Source organism: Danio rerio, chromosome 5 (genome assembly GCF_049306965.1).
Source record: "Danio rerio strain Tuebingen ecotype United States chromosome 5, GRCz12tu, whole genome shotgun sequence".
Classification (NCBI taxonomy): domain Eukaryota; kingdom Metazoa; phylum Chordata; class Actinopteri; order Cypriniformes; family Danionidae; genus Danio; species Danio rerio.
In genome coordinates this window covers 62,633,478-62,655,020 of record NC_133180.1, presented here as the reverse complement: position 1 = coordinate 62,655,020, position 21,543 = coordinate 62,633,478, and the positions used below count along the sequence as shown (strand labels likewise).

Sequence of the window (21,543 nt, the reverse complement as noted above, 5' to 3'; positions counted from 1 at the left end):
CAAAAGTTAATCATATTTGTCCTAAGACATAAGAGTAATGTTATGGTTGTTACATACCTGTATTTATTATTATGCTGTATGTTTAAAACCAGCAGATTTACTATATATGTAACATGTCATGAACTTACTGTTATTCAAAAAATTGCTTAAAATATCTTAAGACAAGAATGGGTGTTGTCATTGGTTTTATGTCAACCTACTGTAGGTTTTAGGGTGAATACAGCAGATATAGGCAACCTATATCATAATATTGGTAGTATGAGTTATTTAATGACCCAAATCAAGTAAAACGTCTCTTCCTCAAGCATGCAAAAGTCAAATATAGATATATATAAAACACAGTTTCCAACAATAAAATTTTGTCTTGTGAAAAAGACCAGTGGGGTTGGCAAGAAAAAAAGTTAATGTCAAGTTATATGTATTTATAAAAGTTCATAATAGTCATTAGATTATGTGACCGCTAGATGGCGCTCGTTTAAAAGAAGCGTTAATTTCAAAGGAGCGTTACCCTGTACTAAAAAGGCGGATCTATTGACGCATTCCGTCCAAAACACAACATTAGGGTAGGCGACATTTAACGTATATCTATGGACGCTAACTAGTATTCACGTATCATGCTCAACTCTATTATAAATATTATTAAATATTCTTTTACGCACTTTGAGAGTGTTTGCGTTATTTCAGAGAGATATTTAAGCACATATGAAGTAACAGTGCCGTCTGTGTACTATAGTTACACAATGCAGCATTTAGCTCGCTCGTAAACATCGCTGCTGTCCTCAGATCATTGTCTGAGCAGAAGTTTCATCATAAGCCATGACTGTCAGATGCTCTTCATCTCAGGAGCTGTATTTTTCATATGCTTGATAACAGATATAAGGTGAGTTATGGCTGGAGTGGACGCTGTCAGACGGGCTTATATTAATTTTGGCATGACAGGAGAGAACAGGATACTAATGAGTGACAGAGAGAGTCCACAAAAACTGCTCTCCGGTTGCATTTCATTTGATGAATATTATCTTTTAGAGCTTCAAGTCTTGCCTCAGGTTTTTCCCTCAGGTGTTTCTCGTCAGATTTGTCGTCTTAGAAAGGTGACAAATGTTTCAGTTTAAGACATATACTTAAATTAATATAAGTACTGAAATAGCCTATAGTACCTTTGTATAAGATTTCAGGTAAATCGTAAACCCATATTATGAAATCATGATCGACTTATTGATTGACTTATTTAAATATATAATAAATAAACATAATTCAATTTCAATATTAAACATAAATTGCAAGAAAACCTAGCAAGATTACTAATACCTGCAGTAAACTACAATTAAAATAAAAAGTGAACATTGAATATTAGATGAAAGGCTTAACTTGAATAAGCAATCAGTTTTAAAATGATAAAGATCGCCATAGAAATATTGCTGTGTTGCATTTAATAAATATTACAAGAATATTAAAAGCCCATAAATAATGCAGATTTTTATTATTTGATCCCAAAGTCTGAACTGAACTGGCTGATGAGGCTCTGGATGCAAAGTTCATGTTTGCCTTTAATCTTTGACCTTTAAATTCCCATCCAGCAGTACAGTATGTTGTGTCAGTATAAATCTGGCTATAAAGCCTCATTACACAATTTCCCAAAAGCCAGTGCAAGGTGTAAAGACAACTGAGAATTGACTGTGTTTGTTGTGGGGCTGTTTCGGTTGCTGTTGATAAGCTAATGTGTGTGTGTGGTGCATTTATTTGCATCTAAACTCTCTGTATGTGTTGTATTTTGGACCTCTGTATTTAAATGTGCTCTCTCTCCATAGACTGTAAAAGTCTCTCTCGCAGCATGTTTCCATCAGCCGTTTCGCTTGAATACGAATTGCTTTGTTTAATGGGTTTACACACACACACACATATATACACAAATATATATATATATATATATATATATATATATATATATATATATATATATATATATATATATATATATATATATATATATATATATATATATTTGACTAGAAGAAAAATAGTTTTTATTTTTTTTCAAACCATTTTAAGGTCAATGTTATTAGCCCTCTTAAGCAATATTTTTTGGATAGTCTACAGAACAAACCACTGTTATACAATGACTTGCCTAATTACCCTAACTTGCCTGAATAACCTAGTTAACCCTTTAAATCTCACTTTAAGCTGAATATTGAGAAATGTCTTGTCAAATAATATGGACTGTCTTCATGGCGTGTCATTATTATAAATGAGTTATTAAAACTATTATGTTCAGAAATGTGTTCAGAAAATCTGCTCTCCGTTAAACAGAAATTGGGGAAAAACATACAGTGGGGCTAATAAGTCAGGGGTGAATAATTCAGACTTCAACTGTACATCAAAACGAATATTTGCTGAATGTGAATTGAATGTCTTGATGTAGTTACCCTCTAGATCAGTTTGGGAATGTAAACAGTTTGCTGGTGTGACAGGCAGGATTGCAGAGTCGTGCTGTGCGGCGATCCTTCATTCACTCCGGACGGTCTCATTGACACTGATTACATTACAGCGATCCAGAGTTCAAGCCAATTGAAGGACAGAATCAAGTTTCAATTGGCCAAATTTTCTCGGTCATTTAACTCTCCCATGTTGGATTTCGGGCCACTTTGTTTTTTTTTTTTTTTTTTAACAGCCGGAAAAAAAATAAACAATATTTTTTTGTCTTGTTTACACTCACCGGCCACTTTATTAGGTACACCTTATTTAAATGCCTTCAGAACTGCCTTAATCCTTCATGGCATAGATTCAACAAGGTACTGGAAATATTCCTCAGAGATTTTGCTCCATATTGACATGATAGCATCACACAGCTGCTGCAGATTTGTCGGCTGCACATCCATGATGCGAATCTCCCGTTTCACCACATCCCAAAGGTGCTCTATTGGATTGAGATCTGGTGACTGTGAAGGCCATTTGAGTACAGTGAACTCATTGTCATGTTCAAGAAACCAATCTGAGATGATTCACGCTTTATGACATGGTGTGTTATCGCTGTTGTTAACACTGTTGTTATAAAGGAATGGACCACCACAACCAGCCTGAACGGTTGATACAAGGCAGGATGGATCCCTGCTTAGTGTTGTTGTTGCCAAATTCTGACCCGGCCATCCGAATGTCGCAGCAGAAATAAAGACTTATTAGACCAGCGAACGTTTTTCCAATCTTGATAACGTTCACTACGTTAACGAGCAGTTGAACAGGTGTACCTAATAAAGTGGCCAGTGAGGGTATGTGTGTGTGTATTGACTTTATTAGTTTTCTCTGCGACACTCATCGCTCCAGAAACTTTCCATGGGCCCTATAGTAGATGATTATTTTTGTGTTAGCAGCTGCCAGCAGTCTTAATAACAGCCGGAGAAGAATGTGTGTCTATAATCTCTAAGCTTTTACTATGATGATCATATTGGAAGCCATTGTCAAGAGATAGTCCACCCAAAACTACAAGTTCTGTCAACCTTTACTCAGACTTCGCTTTCTTCTGCTGGAACGCAAAAGAAGATCATTTGAAGGCTGTTATTATCCATCCACATGGTTAATCAGCTATAGATCACATAAGGCTGCAGCCGGAACTTAACTAGAATTATTTATATTATTTATTAAATTTCCCATTAATTATAACTCATTAATGTTACCTTAACCGTCACCGTAATGTAAAACAGATCTGGACTCTTCTCTATTAGTATAGCTGATTAACAATGTGAATGGACGATAACAGCCTTCTGAGTGACATTTACTGCGCGGAAGGCCCCTACTGGCCCATATCTATCAACTGATAACCACTGATAAAGCTGATTAAAGCAGCTGACTGGACATGGTGAAACGACATTATTGGACCACACTAACCAGCCAAATGTGGGGTCCCATATGTGACGTGGCACTAGACTTTTAGGTATTTTAGAGATGTGTAATAAATAAATGTATGATGTGGTTTTATGTGTCTTTGGCAGCGAGAAGAGGCTGAATCCAAAGCCCGAGAAGAAGCAGAGAAACAAAGGATCGAACGAGAGAAACACTTCCAGAAGGAGGAGCTGGAACGCTTGGAGAGAAAGAAGGTAAAATAAAAGTCCACCAATCAAGCTAAACACAGCATCACGCTCTCTCATTCACACACACACACATAGGCGTGCTCGCTCGCTCGGGAGTGATATTGTTAGACCGCCGGCTCCCGTTCAGATTACACCAGTTACCGACCGCTCCCATGCTTTATCCGGAAATTAATCCCACGTTGCAATAAATCTGGTCAGGCCCCGCAGACCTCTAATCTGGCATTACGGTGGCTCAGTGGTTAGCACTGTCGCCTCAAAGAAAGAAGGTCACTGGTTCGAGTCCCGGCTGGGTCATTTGGCATTTCTGTGTGGAGTTTGCATGTTCTTAGTGTGTGTGAATGAGTGTCTATGGATGTTTCCCAGTACTGCTTTGCAGCTGGAAGGGCATCCGCTGTGTAAAACATATGCTGAATAAGTTGGCGGTTCATTCTGTTGTGGTGACCCCTGATAAATAAAGGGGCTAAACTGAAGGAAAATGAATGAATGAATTTTTAAAACTTGTTAAATATAGCACTTGGGAAATATTTTTAAACGATTTAAATTTCACAGGAGGGCTCAACATTTTGTCTTCAATTGTATTTGAGATTTTAGTTCAGTACTGTTGGTTTAACGTTTGTGTTTACATTTTTAGCGTCTGGAAGAAATCATGAAGAGGACTTGACGCAGGAGCACAGGTGAGATGTGTGTGTGTTTCATAAATTCATCTTAAACACACTCAGTAAAAGAAAATTAACCTGGTTTATTCATTTCTTTGCAGAAAGATGTTAAAACTTGAACTCAAGTGAATCGCAGAGTCACTGACAGCGGTAAAAATCTATTTATAGTACTGTGAATATATAAAAATCACTTTTTTATTAATATCATGTAAGTAGGGTTAAAATAAAAAAATACAATGTTGTTTTCCTCTCGTCTTGCAATAATACAGAAAAATCCGTCAGAAGCTCTTCATACTGGTGCGACAAACTAATCACCAATGAGGTAATCGAGGCGCTGCATGAATTGAAATTGAAATGAAGCTGCATGAATTATGTTTTGCTTATTTTCCCGCTTGTGTGTCTTCCTCAGCTCTGTGTCCTGGGACGCAGCACTGGTCAATAACGGAGCTCCGCCCACTAAGCATCAGAATGGACTGTCCTCCAATGGAGACGCTGCAGACTTTGAGGAGATAATCAAGCTGTCCAATCACAGTGGGAACAGTGGGCAGAGTCAACCGGCTGACGACCCAATCATGGCCTTCGAGGGAGGAGAACCGTTCATGATGTAGGCGTGGCCTATGAAACCTCAACATGTGGCAGGTAGAATCAGATTTTGTTCGATTACGTACAGTTGAAACCAGACGTTTACATACACTTTATAAAGAGGCATATAATTATTATTTTTTTTTAATGAGACTAAACTTATTTTTTTAGGTAAGTTAGGATGATCAAATTTGTTTCTGTTCTGCTTAATAGCAAAATAATGAGAGAGATATTTTTGAGAAATTGTTATAACCTTTCTTGAAAGTCACGTTTACATGCAGTAAGATTATTCTGCCTCTGAAAAAGCTCAGATGATGATGTCAAGCTTTTGAAAGTTTCTGATTGGATAATTGACAACATTTGAGTTATTTGGAGGCACAACTGTAGAATAGGATTGAAGGAAAACCTCAAACACACACTGCTTCCTTGTGTGACAACATGGGAAAATCAACAAGACAGAATCAACAAAAAAGCCAGATTACAATTTGTTGAATTACACTGGGAAAAGGAATAATTTCATGAGACATGCTGGTGGTCTGATGGAACTAAGATTGAACTGTTTGGCTATAATGACCAGTGTTACATTTGGAGGACAAAGGGGAAAGCTTACACGCTTATGAACACCATCCTAACTGTGAAGTATGGGGGCGGCAGCATCATGTTGTGGGGCTGTTTTGCTGTAGGAGGGACTGGTCCACTTCACAGCATAGATGACATCATGAAGAAAGAACATTATGTAGAAATACTGAAGCAACATCTCAAGACATCAGCCAGGAAATGAAAACCTGGCCACAAATGGCTCTTCCAAACAGACTATGACACTAAGCATACTGCCAAATTAGTTCAAATGTGCTTTAAGGACAACAGAGTGAATGTTTTGGAGTGGCCATCACAAAGCCCTGATCTCAATCCTATAGAAAATTTTTGGGCAGAGTCCAGTGGTGCTCGCTGCAGAGCCATTTGAGGAGAGCTGAGCTCCAGAGAGGGGGAGCTTAAGCTTGAGCTCCACCTTTTTTGCACTTCTTCTACGAGTGATGTCACTGGGGGTAGGGTTAGGGGTGGGGTTGGTGTACGCATTAAAACAGCTTACAGGAGGAGGAGCGACAGCTCATGCTCTCCCCTTGCTGGAGCTCAGCTCTCCTCAAATGGCTCTGCAGCGAGCACCCTCTCGGCAGAGTTGAAAAAGCTTGTGCGAGCAAGACATCCAACAAATCTGTATCAGTTACATCAATTCTGTCAGGAGGAATGAGCCAAAATTCATGCAAACTATTGTGAGAAGCTTGTGGAAGGATACCCAAAACATTTGACCAAAGTTAAACAGTTTAAAAGCAAAGCAAAAAAATACCAAGGAAATGTGTGTAAACTTTTGACTGTCTAGAAATTAATAGAAAATTCTCAAATAAAAATCTCTCTTTATTCTGGCATTTAGCAAATGTAAATCATTTAGGTTATCCTAACGGACCTAAAATAGTAAACGATTAGTATCATTTACCATCAGACATTTTTTTAAATGGTTGTGTTTCTTTTTTTAGAGTGTATGTAAACTTCTGGTTTCAGCTGTATGTTAGATCATATATGGATCAAATCTGGGCACCAGTGGAGTTGCTTTTCAGTGTTTCGTCTTTCAGCAGTGACATTTACATTATACTGAACTGAACTAAACTGAACCTAAAATAAAATCTTGAAAATAATGTATAAAGGATGATTAAGAGAGTCTCCAAGCTATTTTCCAGGCATGAAACTGATGATTTCTGCTGTTTGTTGACTTTAGGACAGTGTGAATGACTGAAAAAAGCAGCCTTGGCATTCTGCAAAGCGTCTCTATTTTCAGCTTCATAATACCAGTCATAGATGTTGTTGGCAAGCTTTTAATAGTTCAATAAATCATCTTCTCACATGTGTTTCTGCTGTTTTCCTGCAGAGGTGCTGTGAGAGATGAGATATCAGAGTCTTCTGGATATGAAGAGAAGAAGAGAAGCCTTACTCTACCACCGCTTCCACCCTGACGTGTGCCAAACCAACAAAAACAGACTGCTTTAACTTTAGAAACACAGCCGAGCCGGACGCGCTCTGGAGAAAGTGCCAGAAGACGACCTTAAAGAGACACTTATATACATATACAACGTTTGCAAAAAGTCTCTGTCTATTTCAGTGTGTGTGTCATGGTGCAACATTTGTTGAGTTTCTTTAACAAGTCACCTGCCGATCATGTGGTGCACCTTAAAAGAGTCGCTATATATTGAATTTTAGAAAAGACAACTTGGCTTATCTTTATGATATGAATTATTGTTGTTGTTGTTGCTCTTGTTATGATGTATTGTTATCGTTCTTTTAAGTAGAGAAAAAAAGCAAACGTGTGTCTTGAACTATTGCGTTATTTAACGTGTGGCGCATCAGAAGAGGCCGATATTCTGTATGTTAATGTATATTTGCCTGATTATGACAGACCTGTGGAATAAATCTTTATGAAAGGGGCTGTTTGTCAGTGAGTGGAGTGTTTGCTGTAGTTTAAGCTAATCGTAATAATGTGATTTTTATTTTAGTCTGGCTATATCATGATGGTAGAACAGTGCTTTATAATAAAAATAATAATAGTTCCTTACATTTATATAGCGCTTTTCTTGGCACTCAAAGCGCTTTACACATAGGGGGAATCTCCTCATCTACTTTTTTTTTTTTAATGCAAGAAAGAACATTACAAAGATATAATATGAACAAAGAGACAAAGAGGGTTACATAAATAGAATTCCAGCAAATTTATCAAGTTTAAATGATTTACACCAAGAAAGCGTTTTACATGCAGTGTAATTATGACTGTTTATGACTGTTCCAGTTACTATGACCATTTATGTGAAGCTGCTTTGACACAATCTACATTGTAAAAGCGCTATACAAATAAAGCTGAATTGAATTGAATTGAATTGTAATTGTTAGAGTCTTTTAAAGAGTTCACATAAATTTTTAAAGTCCTTTCTGAAAATAAAAAAGTAAGGGTGTTTCTTTGAAAATTAACATTTGTGGAAGTAAAACTTTGCTATAAAAAAAACAATAAATCAATAATAAATTTACAATGAGAAGGATCTACACTCAGAGAGTAACCAAAGAACACAATTTTTGGGGAAATACAAAGTTTGGAAATAAGAATTTTTTAATGAAACTGGAAAAGTCAACCCAAAACACTTTACAGTAAGTACACTCCCAAAATAAATGCTTTAGTGTTTCATCATATTGAGTACAAAATGAGCATTTAGGGGAAATATTATTAAATTTAGCTAGTTTGGTATTTATTGGGTAGCAATCTCCTCATCTACCACCAGTGTAGCATCCACCTGGATGAAGCGACAGCAGCCGTTTTCCACCAGACCGCACACCACAGAGAGAGAAGACAGAGTATTAAAGCCATGATGGACAGAGGCCAGTGTGTAAATTTGGCCAGGATGGTGGTGTTAAACCCGTACTCTTTTTCGAAAGATATTCTGGGATTTTAGGGTATATGCTGAAGCATGCTAATAGGACATTTAATTTGTCAGTAACCTGGGTTAAGCGCTTCCAGCAAACTGCCAAAGGGAAAATCAGCATGTTTAAGGTCTGTTTTCTTTAAAAAATCAGCGATCTCCACTGGCTGAGTGATATCCGATATAAAGTGGGTCTCAGATTGCACAAGAAGCACTGCATTAAATTACATTTCCCTCGCCATGACTTTATAATATGAGCATTTATTTTACCTCATTGTATTCAATGGAGCGTCTGCGCTAGTCTGCCGATTCTGACGGGCGAGTGCGAGTAAAGGGTCTTTTGTCTCGTTTTACGCTTGAAAAACTAAATGAATGCCAAAGTTTATTTAACGGAATGTATTTTAATTGCATCACAACATCAATGCTGTAAAAGGAACTGTATAAAATGGAAAAAACTCACTATAACCGGTCACCGGAAGTTTATAAGTATGGGAACAACAGCTCGGCATATATCCAATTATATTCATCTGTCTCCATATTCTACTGCATCCCAGAATATTACAGAACACCAAAAATGTAAAAATATATATTTATTATATTTAAGATATTTTTGTCAACAGCAGACGGCAGCCGTGACGCAAATTCCGGAGTCTCTGTGCTCCAATCAGGTGAGCCCTCCTCAGCGCTCGCCATGACAACGAGACAACAGTGACGTGCCTTGTAAAGATTTGCATATGCATTCCTATAAAGCTCGTGTGCTCTCAGTCAGCGTTGTCAGTTCGCCCGGTGTAGCTGTTTGTACTTGACCAAGGTGAGTTCAATACCGACGGTACGAGTGGAGCTACGCCAAACTCACGAAGTCCGCTTCGTGATGCTTCACCCGGGCCCGTCTGTGCTGTAGTTCCTTGCGGTTTGCGTACATAAACGCAATATCGCGAAGAATATTACGTGTTTGTTGCTCGAAATGTGCCGCCGAGCAACATCCAGTGAATACTGGCACGGCCTGGCGCCCGGTCTTTCCGTGCACTCCCTGGGGCGAGGCGGCCTTTGAGCCCTAGGCAGGGAACAAACAACCCCCGAGGACCCTCAGGGAAACACGGGCGGCCGGTAGTGGGACCTCGCTGCGAGGGTTATGGTGGGTGGGAGTAGCGAGGCCCACTCATCTTCTATTTTAAACTATAGTTTCAAACTTTAGTTTACTATAGTTTGAAATAGAAACCATGATAACTGTTATGATTGAACTTTATGCAAAGAGCCTAGGATGACCAAGAGCAACAGATTCGGCCATTTTGAAGTGAAAGCGATCGCTCGTGCATTGGATATCATTGCTGTCGCAATGGCAAACAGCGGCTTTGTTTTTATTTAATTTATTCAAAAAGCGCGTTATTGTTTCCCAAATTGCACTAGAGGATCGCCTCTTGGTGATTCTATGCTCTCTGCTCTTTGTCTGGATGTTGTAATGTTTTGCTTTGTTTTTCAGATGAGTTGTTGAGCAAAGAAGGACTATTGAAGACAACAGTTGAAGACGACCGCGGGTCATCCCCACGAGCGCGCGCATCATAATGTTTTCGGTCTGTTTTCTGAGAGTTTGTCTTTTTAGATAAGTTTGCAGGTCAAACAAAATAAACTATACTCTTCCTAAACACCTGTCTCGTGTTTTATTTGTCTTCTACAGCAATACACTGTCATTTAAGTCTGTTGAATGCATTTGTATGCAACATGGTTTGATAATACAGTAGTCTACAAATAAATAGTTGTTATAAATGTACCTTCAATAGTCAACATTTAGTGTAGGTAATCAAAAGTTAATCATATTTGTCCTAAGACATAAGAGTAATGTTATGGTTGTTACATACCTGTATTTATTATTATGCTGTATGTTTAAAACCAGCAGATTTACTATATATGTAACATGTCATGAACTTACTGTTATTCAAAAAATTGCTTAAAATATCTTAAGACAAGAATGGGTGTTGTCATTGGTTTTATGTCAACCTACTGTAGGTTTTAGGGTGAATACAGCAGATATAGGCAACCTATATCATAATATTGGTAGTATGAGTTATTTAATGACCCAAATCAAGTAAAACGTCTCTTCCTCAAGCATGCAAAAGTCAAATATAGATATATATAAAACACAGTTTCCAACAATAAAATTTTGTCTTGTGAAAAAGACCAGTGGGGTTGGCAAGAAAAAAAGTTAATGTCAAGTTATATGTATTTATAAAAGTTCATAATAGTCATTAGATTATGTGACCGCTAGATGGCGCTCGTTTAAAAGAAGCGTTAATTTCAAAGGAGCGTTACCCTGTACTAAAAAGGCGGATCTATTGACGCATTCCGTCCAAAACACAACATTAGGGTAGGCGACATTTAACGTATATCTATGGACGCTAACTAGTATTCACGTATCATGCTCAACTCTATTATAAATATTATTAAATATTCTTTTACGCACTTTGAGAGTGTTTGCGTTATTTCAGAGAGATATTTAAGCACATATGAAGTAACAGTGCCGTCTGTGTACTATAGTTACACAATGCAGCATTTATCTCGCTCGTAAACATCGCTGCTGTCCTCAGATCATTGTCTGAGCAGAAGTTTCATCATAAGCCATGACCGTCAGATGCTCTTCACCTCAGGAGCTGTATTTTTATATGCTTGATAACAGATATAAGGTGAGTTATGGCTGGAGTGGACGCTGTCAGACGGGCTTATATTAATTTTGGCATGACAGGAGAGAACAGGATACTAATGAGTGACAGAGAGAGTCCACAAAAACTGCTCTCCGGTTGCATTTCATTTGATGAATATTATCTTTTAGAGCTTCAAGTCTTGCCTCAGGTTTTTCCCTCAGGTGTTTCTCGTCAGATTTGTCGTCTTAGAAAGGTGACAAATGTTTCAGTTTAAGACATATACTTAAATTAATATAAGTACTGAAATAGCCTATAGTACCTTTGTATAAGATTTCAGGTAAATCGTAAACCCATATTATGAAATCATGATCGACTTATTGATTGACTTATTTAAATATATAATAAATAAACATAATTCAATTTCAATATTAAACATAAATTGCAAGAAAACCTAGCAAGATTACTAATACCTGCAGTAAACTACAATTAAAATAAAAAGTGAACATTGAATATTAGATGAAAGGCTTAACTTGAATAAGCAATCAGTTTTAAAATGATAAAGATCGCCATAGAAATATTGCTGTGTTGCATTTAATAAATATTACAAGAATATTAAAAGCCCATAAATAATGCAGATTTTTATTATTTGATCCCAAAGTCTGAACTGAACTGGCTGATGAGGCTCTGGATGCAAAGTTCATGTTTGCCTTTAATCTTTGACCTTTAAATTCCCATCCAGCAGTACAGTATGTTGTGTCAGTATAAATCTGGCTATAAAGCCTCATTACACAATTTCCCAAAAGCCAGTGCAAGGTGTAAAGACAACTGAGAATTGACTGTGTTTGTTGTGGGGCTGTTTCGGTTGCTGTTGATAAGCTAATGTGTGTGTGTGGTGCATTTATTTGCATCTAAACTCTCTGTATGTGTTGTATTTTGGACCTCTGTATTTAAATGTGCTCTCTCTCCATAGACTGTAAAAGTCTCTCTCGCAGCATGTTTCCATCAGCCGTTTCGCTTGAATACGAATTGCTTTGTTTAATGGGTTTACACACACACACACACATATATACACAAATATATATATATATATATATATATATATATATATATATATATATATATATATATATATATTTGACTAGAAGAAAAATAGTTTTTATTTTTTTTCAAACCATTTTAAGGTCAATGTTATTAGCCCTCTTAAGCAATATTTTTTGGATAGTCTACAGAACAAACCACTGTTATACAATGACTTGCCTAATTACCCTAACTTGCCTGAATAACCTAGTTAACCCTTTAAATCTCACTTTAAGCTGAATATTGAGAAATGTCTTGTCAAATAATATGGACTGTCTTCATGGCGTGTCATTATTATAAATGAGTTATTAAAACTATTATGTTCAGAAATGTGTTCAGAAAATCTGCTCTCCGTTAAACAGAAATTGGGGAAAAACATACAGTGGGGCTAATAAGTCAGGGGTGAATAATTCAGACTTCAACTGTACATCAAAACGAATATTTGCTGAATGTGAATTGAATGTCTTGATGTAGTTACCCTCTAGATCAGTTTGGGAATGTAAACAGTTTGCTGGTGTGACAGGCAGGATTGCAGAGTCGTGCTGTGCGGCGATCCTTCATTCACTCCGGACGGTCTCATTGACACTGATTACATTACAGCGATCCAGAGTTCAAGCCAATTGAAGGACAGAATCAAGTTTCAATTGGCCAAATTTTCTCGGTCATTTAACTCTCCCATGTTGGATTTCGGGCCACTTTGTTTTTTTGTTTTTTTTTTAACAGCCGGAAAAAAAATAAACAATATTTTTTTGTCTTGTTTACACTCACCGGCCACTTTATTAGGTACACCTTATTTAAATGCCTTCAGAACTGCCTTAATCCTTCATGGCATAGATTCAACAAGGTACTGGAAATATTCCTCAGAGATTTTGCTCCATATTGACATGATAGCATCACACAGCTGCTGCAGATTTGTCGGCTGCACATCCATGATGCGAATCTCCCGTTTCACCACATCCCAAAGGTGCTCTATTGGATTGAGATCTGGTGACTGTGAAGGCCATTTGAGTACAGTGAACTCATTGTCATGTTCAAGAAACCAATCTGAGATGATTCACGCTTTATGACATGGTGTGTTATCGCTGTTGTTAACACTGTTGTTATAAAGGAATGGACCACCACAACCAGCCTGAACGGTTGATACAAGGCAGGATGGATCCCTGCTTAGTGTTGTTGTTGCCAAATTCTGACCCGGCCATCCGAATGTCGCAGCAGAAATAAAGACTTATTAGACCAGCGAACGTTTTTCCAATCTTGATAACGTTCACTACGTTAACGAGCAGTTGAACAGGTGTACCTAATAAAGTGGCCAGTGAGGGTATGTGTGTGTGTATTGACTTTATTAGTTTTCTCTGCGACACTCATCGCTCCAGAAACTTTCCATGGGCCCTATAGTAGATGATTATTTTTGTGTTAGCAGCTGCCAGCAGTCTTAATAACAGCCGGAGAAGAATGTGTGTCTATAATCTCTAAGCTTTTACTATGATGATCATATTGGAAGCCATTGTCAAGAGATAGTCCACCCAAAACTACAAGTTCTGTCAACCTTTACTCAGACTTCGCTTTCTTCTGCTGGAACGCAAAAGAAGATCATTTGAAGGCTGTTATTATCCATCCACATGGTTAATCAGCTATAGATCACATAAGGCTGCAGCCGGAACTTAACTAGAATTATTTATATTATTTATTAAATTTCCCATTAATTATAACTCATTAATGTTACCTTAACCGTCACCGTAATGTAAAACAGATCTGGACTCTTCTCTATTAGTATAGCTGATTAACAATGTGAATGGACGATAACAGCCTTCTGAGTGACATTTACTGCGCGGAAGGCCCCTACTGGCCCATATCTATCAACTGATAACCACTGATAAAGCTGATTAAAGCAGCTGACTGGACATGGTGAAACGACATTATTGGACCACACTAACCAGCCAAATGTGGGGTCCCATATGTGACGTGGCACTAGACTTTTAGGTATTTTAGAGATGTGTAATAAATAAATGTATGATGTGGTTTTATGTGTCTTTGGCAGCGAGAAGAGGCTGAATCCAAAGCCCGAGAAGAAGCAGAGAAACAAAGGATCGAACGAGAGAAACACTTCCAGAAGGAGGAGCTGGAACGCTTGGAGAGAAAGAAGGTAAAATAAAAGTCCACCAATCAAGCTAAACACAGCATCACGCTCTCTCATTCACACACACACACATAGGCGTGCTCGCTCGCTCGGGAGTGATATTGTTAGACCGCCGGCTCCCGTTCAGATTACACCAGTTACCGACCGCTCCCATGCTTTATCCGGAAATTAATCCCACGTTGCAATAAATCTGGTCAGGCCCCGCAGACCTCTAATCTGGCATTACGGTGGCTCAGTGGTTAGCACTGTCGCCTCAAAGAAAGAAGGTCACTGGTTCGAGTCCCGGCTGGGTCATTTGGCATTTCTGTGTGGAGTTTGCATGTTCTTAGTGTGTGTGAATGAGTGTCTATGGATGTTTCCCAGTACTGCTTTGCAGCTGGAAGGGCATCCGCTGTGTAAAACATATGCTGAATAAGTTGGCGGTTCATTCTGTTGTGGTGACCCCTGATAAATAAAGGGGCTAAACTGAAGGAAAATGAATGAATGAATTTTTAAAACTTGTTAAATATAGCACTTGGGAAATATTTTTAAACGATTTAAATTTCACAGGAGGGCTCAACATTTTGTCTTCAATTGTATTTGAGATTTTAGTTCAGTACTGTTGGTTTAACGTTTGTGTTTACATTTTTAGCGTCTGGAAGAAATCATGAAGAGGACTTGACGCAGGAGCACAGGTGAGATGTGTGTGTGTTTCATAAATTCATCTTAAACACACTCAGTAAAAGAAAATTAACCTGGTTTATTCATTTCTTTGCAGAAAGATGTTAAAACTTGAACTCAAGTGAATCGCAGAGTCACTGACAGCGGTAAAAATCTATTTATAGTACTGTGAATATATAAAAATCACTTTTTTATTAATATCATGTAAGTAGGGTTAAAATAAAAAAATACAATGTTGTTTTCCTCTCGTCTTGCAATAATACAGAAAAATCCGTCAGAAGCTCTTCATACTGGTGCGACAAACTAATCACCAATGAGGTAATCGAGGCGCTGCATGAATTGAAATTGAAATGAAGCTGCATGAATTATGTTTTGCTTATTTTCCCGCTTGTGTGTCTTCCTCAGCTCTGTGTCCTGGGACGCAGCACTGGTCAATAACGGAGCTCCGCCCACTAAGCATCAGAATGGACTGTCCTCCAATGGAGACGCTGCAGACTTTGAGGAGATAATCAAGCTGTCCAATCACAGTGGGAACAGTGGGCAGAGTCAACCGGCTGACGACCCAATCATGGCCTTCGAGGGAGGAGAACCGTTCATGATGTAGGCGTGGCCTATGAAACCTCAACATGTGGCAGGTAGAATCAGATTTTGTTCGATTACGTACAGTTGAAACCAGACGTTTACATACACTTTATAAAGAGGCATATAATTATTATTTTTTTTTAATGAGACTAAACTTATTTTTTTAGGTAAGTTAGGATGATCAAATTTGTTTCTGTTCTGCTTAATAGCAAAATAATGAGAGAGATATTTTTGAGAAATTGTTATAACCTTTCTTGAAAGTCACGTTTACATGCAGTAAGATTATTCTGCCTCTGAAAAAGCTCAGATGATGATGTCAAGCTTTTGAAAGTTTCTGATTGGATAATTGACAACATTTGAGTTATTTGGAGGCACAACTGTAGAATAGGATTGAAGGAAAACCTCAAACACACACTGCTTCCTTGTGTGACAACATGGGAAAATCAACAAGACAGAATCAACAAAAAAGCCAGATTACAATTTGCTGAATTACACTGGGAAAAGGAATAATTTCATGAGACATGCTGGTGGTCTGATGGAACTAAGATTGAACTGTTTGGCTATAATGACCAGTGTTACATTTGGAGGACAAAGGGGAAAGCTTACACGCTTATGAACACCATCCTAACTGTGAAGTATGGGGGCGGCAGCATCATGTTGTGGGGCTGTTTTGCTGTAGGAGGGACTGGTCCACTTCACAGCATAGATGACATCATGAAGAAAGAACATTATGTAGAAATACTGAAGCAACATCTCAAGACATCAGCCAGGAAATGAAAACCTGGCCACAAATGGCTCTTCCAAACAGACTATGACACTAAGCATACTGCCAAATTAGTTCAAATGTGCTTTAAGGACAACAGAGTGAATGTTTTGGAGTGGCCATCACAAAGCCCTGATCTCAATCCTATAGAAAATTTTTGGGCAGAGTCCAGTGGTGCTCGCTGCAGAGCCATTTGAGGAGAGCTGAGCTCCAGAGAGGGGGAGCTTAAGCTTGAGCTCCACCTTTTTTGCACTTCTTCTACGAGTGATGTCACTGGGGGTAGGGTTAGGGGTGGGGTTGGTGTACGCATTAAAACAGCTTACAGGAGGAGGAGCGACAGCTCATGCTCTCCCCTTGCTGGAGCTCAGCTCTCCTCAAATGGCTCTGCAGCGAGCACCCTCTCGGCAGAGTTGAAAAAGCTTGTGCGAGCAAGACATCCAACAAATCTGTATCAGTTACATCAATTCTGTCAGGAGGAATGAGCCAAAATTCATGCAAACTATTGTGAGAAGCTTGTGGAAGGATACCCAAAACATTTGACCAAAGTTAAACAGTTTAAAAGCAAAGCAAAAAAATACCAAGGAAATGTGTGTAAACTTTTGACTGTCTAGAAATTAATAGAAAATTCTCAAATAAAAATCTCTCTTTATTCTGGCATTTAGCAAATGTAAATCATTTAGGTTATCCTAACGGACCTAAAATAGTAAACGATTAGTATCATTTACCATCAGACATTTTTTTAAATGGTTGTGTTTCTTTTTTTAGAGTGTATGTAAACTTCTGGTTTCAGCTGTATGTTAGATCATATATGGATCAAATCTGGGCACCAGTGGAGTTGCTTTTCAGTGTTTCGTCTTTCAGCAGTGACATTTACATTATACTGAACTGAACTAAACTGAACCTAAAATAAAATCTTGAAAATAATGTATAAAGGATGATTAAGAGAGTCTCCAAGCTATTTTCCAGGCATGAAACTGATGATTTCTGCTGTTTGTTGACTTTAGGACAGTGTGAATGACTGAAAAAAGCAGCCTTGGCATTCTGCAAAGCGTCTCTATTTTCAGCTTCATAATACCAGTCATAGATGTTGTTGGCAAGCTTTTAATAGTTCAATAAATCATCTTCTCACATGTGTTTCTGCTGTTTTCCTGCAGAGGTGCTGTGAGAGATGAGATATCAGAGTCTTCTGGATATGAAGAGAAGAAGAGAAGCCTTACTCTACCACCGCTTCCACCCTGACGTGTGCCAAACCAACAAAAACAGACTGCTTTAACTTTAGAAACACAGCCGAGCCGGACGCGCTCAGGAGAAAGTGCCAGAAGACGATCTTAAAGAGACACTTATATACATATACAACGTTTGCAAAAAGTCTCTGTCTATTTCAGTGTGTGTGTCATGGTGCAACATTTGTTGAGTTTCTTTAACAAGTCACCTGCCGATCATGTGGTGCACCTTAAAAGAGTCGCTATATATTGAATTTTAGAAAAGACAACTTGGCTTATCTTTATGATATGAATTATTGTTGTTGTTGTTGCTCTTGTTATGATGTATTGTTATCGTTCTTTTAAGTAGAGAAAAAAAGCAAACGTGTGTCTTGAACTATTGCGTTATTTAACGTGTGGCGCATCAGAAGAGGCCGATATTCTGTATGTTAATGTATATTTGCCTGATTATGACAGACCTGTGGAATAAATCTTTATGAAAGGGGCTGTTTGTCAGTGAGTGGAGTGTTTGCTGTAGTTTAAGCTAATCGTAATAATGTGATTTTTATTTTAGTCTGGCTATATCATGATGGTAGAACAGTGCTTTATAATAAAAATAATAATAGTTCCTTACATTTATATAGCGCTTTTCTTGGCACTCAAAGCGCTTTACACATAGGGGGAATCTCCTCATATACTTTTTTTAATGCAAGAAAGAACATTACAAATATATAATATGAACAAAGAGACAAAGAGGGTTACATAAATAGAATTCCAGCAAATTAATCAAGTTTAAATAATTTACACCAAGAAAGCGTTTTACATGCAGTGTAATTGTTAGAGTCTTTTAAAGAGTTCACATAAATTTCTAAGATCTTTCTGAAAATAAAAAAGTAAGGGTGTATCTTTGAAAATTAACATTTATGGAAGTAAAACTTTGCTATAAAAAAACAATAAATCAATAATAAATTTACAATGAGAAGGATCTACACTCAGAGAGTAACCAAAGAACACAATTTTTGGGGAAATACAGAAGTTTGGAAATAAGAATTTTTTTAATGAAATTGGAAAAGTCAACCCAAAACACTTTACAGTAAGTACACTCTCAAAATAAATGCTTTAGTGTTTCATCATACTGAGTACAAAATTAGCATTAGGGGGAAATATTGTTATTAAATTTAGCTAGTTTGGTATTTATTGGGTAGCAATCTCCTCATCTACCACCAGTGTAGCATCCACCTGGATGAAGCGACAGCAGCCGTTTTCCACCAGACCGCACACCACAGAGAGAGGAGACAGAGTGATAAAGCCAATTGTGATATGGGGAGGGTCGGGAGGCCATGAAGGACAGAGGCCAGTGGGTAAATTTGGCCAGGATGGTGGTGTTAAACCCGTACTCTTTTTCGAAAGACTACCTGGGATTTTAGGGTATATGCTGAAGCATGCTAATAGGACATTTAATTTGTCAGTAACCTGGGTTAAGCGCTTCCAGCAAACTGCCAAAGGAAAAATCAGCATGTTTAAGGTCTGTTTTCTTTAAAAAATCAGCGATCTCCTCTGGCTGAGTGATATCCGAAATAAAGTGGGTCTCAGGTTGCACAAGAAGCACTGCATTAAATTACATTTCCCCCGCCATGTCTTTATAATATGAGCATTTATTTTACCTCATTGTATTCAATGGAGCGTCTGCGCTAGTCTGCCGATTCTGACGGGCGAGTGCGAGTAAAGGGTCTTTTGTCTCGTTTTACGCTTGAAAAACTAAATGAATGCCAAAGTTTATTTAACGGAATGTATTTTAATTGCATCACAACATCAATGCTGTAAAAGGAACCGTATAAAATGGAAAAAACTCACAATAACCGGTCACCGGAAGTTTATAAGTATGGGAACAACACTAGCTCGGCATATATCCAATTATATTCATCTGTCTCGATATTCTACTGCATCCCAGAATATTACAGAGCACCAAAAATGTAAAAATATATATTTATTATATTTAAGATATTTTTGTCAACAGCAGACGGCAACTAGCCGTGACGCAAATTCACGAGTCTCTGTGCTCCAATCAGGTGAGCCCTCCTCAGCGCTCGCCATGACAACGAGACAACAGTGACGTGCCTTGTAAAAATTTGCATATGCATTCCTATAAAGCTCGTGTGCTCTCAGTCAGCGTTGTCAGTTCGCCCGGTGTAGCTGTTTGTACTTGACCAAGGTGAGTTCAATACCGACGGTACGAGTGGAGCTACGCCAAACTCACGAAGTCCGCTTCGTGATGCTTCACCCGGGCCCGTCTGTGCTGTAGTTCCTTGCGGTTTGCGTACATAAACGCAATATCGCGAAGAATATTACGTGTTTGTTGCTCGAAATGTGCCGCCGAGCAACATCCAGTGAATACTGGCACGGCCTGGCGCCCGGTCATTCCGTGCACTCCCTGGGGCGAGGCGGCCTTTGAGCCCTAGGCAGGGAACAAACAACCCCCGAGGACCCTCAGGGAAACACGGGGGGCCGGTAGTGGGACCTCGCTGCGAGGGTTATGGTGGGTGGGAGTAGCGAGGCCCACTCATCTTCTATTTTAAACTATAGTTTCAAACTTTAGTTTACTATAGTTTGAAATAGAAACCATGATAACTGTTATGATTTAACTTTATGCAAAGAGCCTAGGATGACCAAGAGCAACAGATTCGGCCATTTTTGAAGTGAAAGCGATCGCTCGTGCATTGGATATCATTGCTGTCGCAATGGCAAACAGCGGCTTTGTTTTTATTTAATTTATTCAAAAAGCGCGTTATTGTTTCCCAAATTGCACTAGAGTATCGCCTCTTGGTGATTCTATGCTCTCTGCTCTTTGTCTGAATGTTGTAATGTTTTGCTTTGTTTTTCAGATGAGTTGTTGAGCAAAGAAGGACTATTGAAGACAACAGTTGAAGACGACCGCGGGTCATCTCCACGAGCGCGCGCATCATAATGTTTTCGGTTTGTTTTCTGAGAGTTTGTCTTTTTAGATAAGTTTGCAGGTCAAACAAAATAAACTATACTCTTCCTAAACACCTGTCTCGTGTTTTATTTGTCTTCTACAGCAATACACTGTCATTTAAGTCTGTTGAATGCATTTGTATGCAATATGGTTTGATAATACAGTAGTCTACAAATAAATAGTTGTTATAAATGTACCTTCAGTAGTCAACATTTAGTGTAGGTAATCAAAAGTTAATCATATTTGTCCTAAGACATAAGAGTAATGTTATGGTTGTTACATACCTGTATTTATTATTATGCTGTATGTTTAAAACTAGCAGATTTACTATATATGTAACATGTCATGAACTTACTGTTATTCAAAAAATTGCTTAAAATATCTTAAGACAAGAATGGGTGTTGTCATTGGTTTTATGTCAACCTACTGTAGGTTTTAGGGTGAATACAGCAGATATAGGCAACCTATATCATAATATTGGTAGTATGAGTTATTTAATGACCCAAATCAAGTAAAACGTCTCTTCCTCAAGCATGCAAAAGTCAAATATAGATATATATAAAACACAGTTTCCAACAATAAAATTTTGTCTTATGAAAAAGACCAGTGGGGTTGGTAAGAAAAAAAGTTAATGTCAAGTTATATGTATTTATAAAATAAGTTCATAATAGTCATTAGATTATGTGACCGCTAAATGGCGCTCATTTAAAAGAAGCGTTCATTTCAAAGGAGCGTTA

At 38.1% G+C, this 21,543-nt stretch overlaps 4 long non-coding RNA genes across 5 annotated transcripts; all 4 read left to right on the top strand.

Annotated features, from left to right (window-relative positions):
- The first annotated feature begins 536 nt into the window (after positions 1 to 536).
- LOC137487197 (uncharacterized) lies at positions 537 to 7,794 on the top strand. Of its 2 annotated transcripts, none has more exons than XR_012406382.1 (7): positions 537 to 563; positions 3,984 to 4,088; positions 4,714 to 4,756; positions 4,840 to 4,888; positions 5,008 to 5,060; positions 5,148 to 5,377; positions 7,242 to 7,794. It is a non-coding gene; the product is annotated as an uncharacterized lncRNA (long non-coding RNA). The 2 variants fall into 2 exon arrangements; XR_011009562.2 differs by lacking the exon at positions 537 to 563 and adding an exon at positions 570 to 880.
- A 3,538-nt stretch (positions 7,795 to 11,332) lies between these two features.
- LOC101887034 (uncharacterized) lies at positions 11,333 to 17,931 on the top strand. Its single transcript, NR_170285.1, has 7 exons — positions 11,333 to 11,453; positions 14,527 to 14,631; positions 15,257 to 15,299; positions 15,383 to 15,431; positions 15,551 to 15,603; positions 15,691 to 15,920; positions 17,785 to 17,931. It is a non-coding gene; the product is annotated as an uncharacterized lncRNA (long non-coding RNA).
- On the top strand, positions 11,384 to 18,337 carry LOC101886997 (uncharacterized). The gene is made up of 7 exons (NR_170282.1): positions 11,384 to 11,453; positions 14,527 to 14,631; positions 15,257 to 15,299; positions 15,383 to 15,431; positions 15,551 to 15,603; positions 15,691 to 15,920; positions 17,785 to 18,337. It is a non-coding gene; the product is annotated as an uncharacterized lncRNA (long non-coding RNA).
- Positions 18,338 to 20,006: 1,669 nt separating this feature from the next.
- LOC137490175 (uncharacterized) lies at positions 20,007 to 20,877 on the top strand. The gene is made up of 2 exons (XR_011009560.1): positions 20,007 to 20,044; positions 20,715 to 20,877. It is a non-coding gene; the product is annotated as an uncharacterized lncRNA (long non-coding RNA).
- The last annotated feature ends 666 nt before the right edge of the window (positions 20,878 to 21,543 follow it).